This window comes from Megascapheus bottae, chromosome 18 (assembly GCF_031878675.1).
Source record: "Megascapheus bottae isolate mThoBot1 chromosome 18, mThoBot2.hap1, whole genome shotgun sequence".
In the NCBI taxonomy this organism is placed as follows: Eukaryota; Metazoa; Chordata; class Mammalia; order Rodentia; family Geomyidae; genus Megascapheus; species Megascapheus bottae.
In genome coordinates, this window is record NC_143526.1 from 43,449,582 (window position 1) to 43,454,537 (window position 4,956).

The 4,956-nt window shown below is 42.2% G+C and overlaps 1 long non-coding RNA gene across 1 annotated transcript; it reads left to right on the plus strand.

Annotated features, from left to right (window-relative positions):
* The first annotated feature begins 2,621 nt into the window (after positions 1–2,621).
* Positions 2,622–4,690, plus strand: LOC150050623 (uncharacterized). Its single transcript, XR_016538737.1, has 3 exons — positions 2,622–2,732; positions 3,041–3,198; positions 3,419–4,690. It is a non-coding gene; the product is annotated as an uncharacterized LOC150050623 (long non-coding RNA).
* The last annotated feature ends 266 nt before the right edge of the window (positions 4,691–4,956 follow it).

Sequence of the window (4,956 nt, forward strand, 5' to 3'; positions counted from 1 at the left end):
CCTGCTTTCAAGCCATTTTTATCTTCTGTCACATGGTCAGCAAGTCTGTCAATATTCAAACAGATACCAGCAGAACTATTTGAATGTCAACAAAGGGCTAAGATGTGCTGAAAGTAAGACGTTATCTCAAGGAAAACACCTTAAACCTCATCATTGGAGATGGATGGACATTTTAACTCCAGGATTGATCAATAATTAAGGGTTTATCGCCTACCTTAGATATAACTATCCAGAGCACATTAAAACCTAAGTGTTTTGATATGTAGTCTCTGTCATTGAATTACTTTTTAAAATGAAAGACCTCTTCCATTTACATCAAGAGGGTAATTTATTTCCTAACTAAGATCATAAACATACATACAAATAAACTCTCTTTTCTCATTCCTATGAACTTGAATTGTATTAAAGTTTTGCCAATGGGACTGTATGACCTAGTTTGAAATTCAATTACTGAACTGTATATACCTTTATTTTCTCATAAGGTCTGTAGGTTTTTGGCTCAATTCATGTGAAATGCAATAAACTTGTCCTTCAATCACAGAACACAAGTAAAAATACACACAATGCACTTTTGAAATTATTGTAAAAAATACACAAATAAAAGTGTAGTTATTTTATAGAAAGGTTTAGATGAAGTCTCTTATAAATATTCAGTAGTACAAACATATTTGTATCTTCAAAAATCATTTTCACAAACTAATCAAAACATGAAACCATTGGCTATATAATAAATCACCTAGGGGTTTTTCTTTTCCTTCTGTTCTCCCCAAAGAGAAGAAAGAGGAGTTAATGTGAACAGAGACCATTTTCATTCAACACATCATTCATAAAACAATAGGCTAGCATGTTCCCTGAGTAAAGATATATAATTTTATACTGGCCCTGTACTTTAATAAATATGTGAACTGGAATTTACTCTGTCAGCTAATGAAACAATTGGGGATTATCACTAAAAAAGTGGAAAATTAACAACTTTATCTGGAAACAAAGATCTGTTCATATCTTAATGATGACTTGGCAAATCTTTGTATTAGAAGCTGGTTTTGAATGCTCAGAAGGGGAATTATAAGTAAATGTTCTAATGGTATTATTACTGCACGTTATTTTATTTCTGTAGGTATAAAAACAGAAGCCAAGGGCAGGGAAGAATGTTGTTACAGACCAAGATCACCAGTGCCTTTCATATGAGCACTGGAATTTTGTGGATACCAAGCCTTGAACTCAGAATTCTGAAGCTTAAAAATCCAAGCTCTCACTCAGCTTGCTTGCTCATGACTGGCCCTGTGGCACTCCAGCCATGCCCCCAGCCTGGCTTTTTGTTGGTCAACTGGAAATGGACCTTCAGAGAGTTTCTGTCCAAGCTGATTTTAAGTCATTATCCTCCAGATCTCAGCCCCCTGAGAAGCTGGATTTACAGGCATGAGCCACCAGTATAGTCTTATCGCAAGAATATCCCCATCAGATCCTTGTGCAAATGAAAAGCTTAAAAACAAACTCTAGGATGAAGTGTACGTAATGAATTCTGAATCTTTATTTTTGAAATTACGGATTATGTTTATGATTAATATGTCTATGACCTCTCCTCACACTTTGAGGGTTGAATTTCATAAAGTATTTTTGACCCATATTAAGCAAATTATGAGACATCAGAGAATGAACGCCAGTCTTGACAAGCAACCACGTAGACAGTAAAAGAGCATTGAAGATCGCGGCATGTGTACCCAGTAAACCCATGTCAAGTCTTGACCTGACTACTTATTACCCTGATTATCTTGAGCAAGTGTCTTTTTAACCTCTGCAGAAGGAACCAGCTCGAAGGAAGCGTCTGAAGAAGTCAAATGAGTTAGTCCATGCACTTAAAATGCCTATCACCGGGACGCACAGGTTCTCAAAATATTTTTGTTAGATAAATGAACTAATAACTATTTAATACATTTTCGCTTTTATCGTAATAATTGTTTTTTGGTTTCTTTTCGAATGGCGATCCGGCCCTGACGTTCCTGCGTCACAAGTCGATGTGGAGAAGGCCCTGGGGCTGGGGTCTCGCTTGCCCGGGGCCCACGGGCGCCATCCTCCTCCCGGAAGGGCTGTCACTTCCAGGCTGCAGCTCCTCAGGGTCCATCTCTCGTCCCAACCTGTCTCTAGGGCAATTACTAAGCTGTCTGCCAAGTCGGCGGTCACCGGCACGCGTTGGTGGTGACCCCTGCCGTGGGGGAAGCCGGACACTTCCGGCGGACGCTTGGTCTCCTCCCAAGGTCAGGGATGCTCACAGGGACCATCTCGCGCGTGCGCAGAGCCGAAAGCAACGACGACTTCCGGGGCGGCCTGCCCTGGCGGTGACGACTTCCGGGGCGGAGGTCATGCGCTCCCCGAGCGTCAGTTGGAACTTGACTTGTCCTACACAAAATGTTTCGCCCATCTCGGAGCCATTTTGAGAATTTAAGAAACACAAAGCAGGGCTGGTTCCTTGGGTGGTTCTCCTCAAGCTACCCCGTCTCACCTGGGGCCAGCTGATCGTCCACGGGGCCGCCCCCTGCTCAGGGCCTCCGGAAGTGGAGGAGGCGGAAGTGACGTCTACGCGCCGCGCCGGAAGTCAGACCCCCGAGGGGAGGCTGTTGATCGGCTAGACGGCCCGCGTGTGGAGCATCCCCACCGCCCCAGAACGGTTCACTCCCCAGCCAAGGGGAAGCGGGATCGCTGGAGCCAGCGGCTGCCCCGGAAGCATTTCAGAGGTGGGTTTTGTGAGCTGTTTTCCGTATTTCAAACACCTCCCCAGAAGCTCCGCACAGAGGGGGATGCTCTTGTCAGTGAGGATGGAGTAACCCGTCTGGCTTGGGTTACGTTATCGTCATCCTGTGTAGTCCAAATTACACTAGTCAGTAGGCAGTTAATAAAAATAGAAAATCAGTTACCACTTAAGAAATGCAGTTCGTTTGAAAAATATCTTTAACACCATAGACACTATAAGGGAAATAAAATGGGCTAGAAGAACACTTGGAGAATTACGAAGATCAGGTGATCTGACCAGCCTTCTCCACAGTGCCTTGAAGACGCTGAATTCACAGAGCGCGGCTTCCACCTAAGTCATTCTGTTGGTGATGGTGATTGCCTGACCTGTTTTTACTGTTCCATCTTTTAATGGAAACTTCCTATAATCTTCTTGATGAGTCTCCAGCTTCCAGTCTATACAGTGCACAGGTTAGTTGCACCCAATTCCTTGGGTGTTCAGGTGATATGGGCTTATCCTGTCAGAGCCTCAAATCCTCTCTGTAACTATAACTGGATCCAATGTGAGCATGTAACTCAATCCAAGATGAGGCTGAAACCTTTGCTGCAGAAGACAAAGCACATTGTGCTGTCTAGATTTTCTGAGTTAGGATGCTGACCAAGAGCTATTGGTCTTGTCTTGTCTCTGCAGGAGAAAGACAGAGAGACAGCCTACTTGAAAATGGAGCCACAGAGGGACACACAGATACCTGAAGCTGGAGGAAATCACCAAAGCTGTGCTTTCAGCCATACACCCACCACTTAAAGAAGACAAACTGACTAAATAACTTGTGATTGGTCCTATTTCTTTAACATACCTGCATACAGCAAGCCACTAAGTCTTGGTATTCACAAGCAAACTAATTTCTTATTAGGGCTGTTGAAGGAAATAATAAAGTCTCAGTGTAATTTGAAATGTATAAACATTCCAAAAAGCAAAAAAGAACAATATGTAGCTTTATAGTCTGCTATTGTCCCTACCCACTAGCTAAGAAGACAGGCTGTGAAATCATTGAATGGTTTAGAGTCAGAAAGGCAAGGCTTATTACTGAGCCTTCACAGTGGACTCTATTTATGTGAACTCCAAGAAACTTGTCTTACACTAATACTTTCCACCACTGTGTGAAAATAACCCAGGTTTTGTGGGTATGGGTGTGTTTCTTTCTTCTCTTTCAACTTCAGTGATCAGGAGTCATTGTGAACCTATAGGAGGACGTGAGCCTCTCCACATTTGCATATGAGTAACTAAGACAGATTTACAATTCTATCTTAGAACATAAAAAAGTTTTCATTGCATAAATTACACTAATATTTCCAACGCCATTTGGCTTTCACTGCTGCCTGCTCATCCAGTTATGGATGGGTTGTTTCTGTATTCCATAGGGAAGGTAGTGAGTGAGACACAGGCATTGGGGGTATTTTGAACTACAAGTGCTTCAAGTGGAGTCTGCTGACACAGTATGAACAGACACAGCTCCCCAGACAGCAAGTGCAGCTCCTCCTCCAAGTTCAGCATAACCTGGCATCAGACAGCATCTCCAACAAGGCAGCCCGGAGCTCAATCTGAACACAAACCAAAGACGCACGTCTAGCATAACCTCAGGGGAGATTATTATGGAAGACAGTGTGGTTCAAGATGGCTAGACTAACATGATATACAAATATAAATATCTGGAATTAGTTATTTCTTTTCTCTTTTGTCTCCTTATGGTTTATCTCATGTAATTACTGTATCTGACTTTGGTACCTGGTATATTGTATATAAGTTTATTTATTTGAAATAGGGAAGGGAAGGGGAAAATCAAGATGATTAGGAGGGATGGGGGAGGGAAATTAGGGCAGAACATATGAGAAGAGAAATCAATGTTCAAGAAGTAATGTTCCCACTACCTGATGAATGTAACTGTAACCCCTCTATACATCACCCTGACAATAAAACGCAATAAAAAATAATAAATGAATAAATAGCTGTAATTATTGCCTGTACTGTGAAAGTCACAAATTCCAGGAGTCAAACCTAGCTGTGCCCGCAAACAAAACCCTCTCAACCCAACAGAGAGAACAAGCTACCCAAACACTGAAGCTTGATAGATGAGATAATTCTGCCCCCTCCCTAAATCCATTCTTACCCTCCACCAAATATGGACACTGCTCTTTAAACATATATTAACATTGCAATACTTGAATACT